Raw genomic sequence first — 565 nt, forward strand, 5'->3', positions numbered from 1 at the left:
CTGTGCTTATAAAGAGGTCATACTCGATTCAGATCTTGTTTGCACCATCCCTTTCTGTACGTAAATTCTTTTGTAGTTAAACTTAGTGCACTCTCCTTTGGATTAAATACGGAACTTCAGATTACCCATTAACTGTCATCTATACTTAGCCCTGTACTAAGACCCAGGCGACAAACGGTTCACCCGTGTGTGATGACTTCCAGAGATTAGTCTTAGTCAGATCTTAGTCCTACCCCATTGCTGTTGATTGTAACGTTATTGCTTAGATATCTATATGAAAATAAACAACAAAAAAGTGGCTGTCACTCGTGTGTGTGCTAGACATCCCTCACAACGTTTTAAACCACTTTGTCTCGAACGGAATTTCGAACTACTGCGTTACCACGTAGATTAATGTCTATGCGATGTTATAACATTACCCCGCTCGTGTCTCTGAGTCGCCCTACTAACAAAACGTAAACGTCTGTCAACTTCCAATTCTTAGTCTTGATTATTCTCCTTTTGTTTGCATTTCTATTGTTAGTGCTGTTTTTACTGTTACTCGCCCTTACTACTGAAGCTGCTA

The sequence above is a fragment of the Penaeus monodon genome, chromosome 27 (genome assembly GCF_015228065.2).
Source record: "Penaeus monodon isolate SGIC_2016 chromosome 27, NSTDA_Pmon_1, whole genome shotgun sequence".
In the NCBI taxonomy this organism is placed as follows: Eukaryota; Metazoa; Arthropoda; class Malacostraca; order Decapoda; family Penaeidae; genus Penaeus; species Penaeus monodon.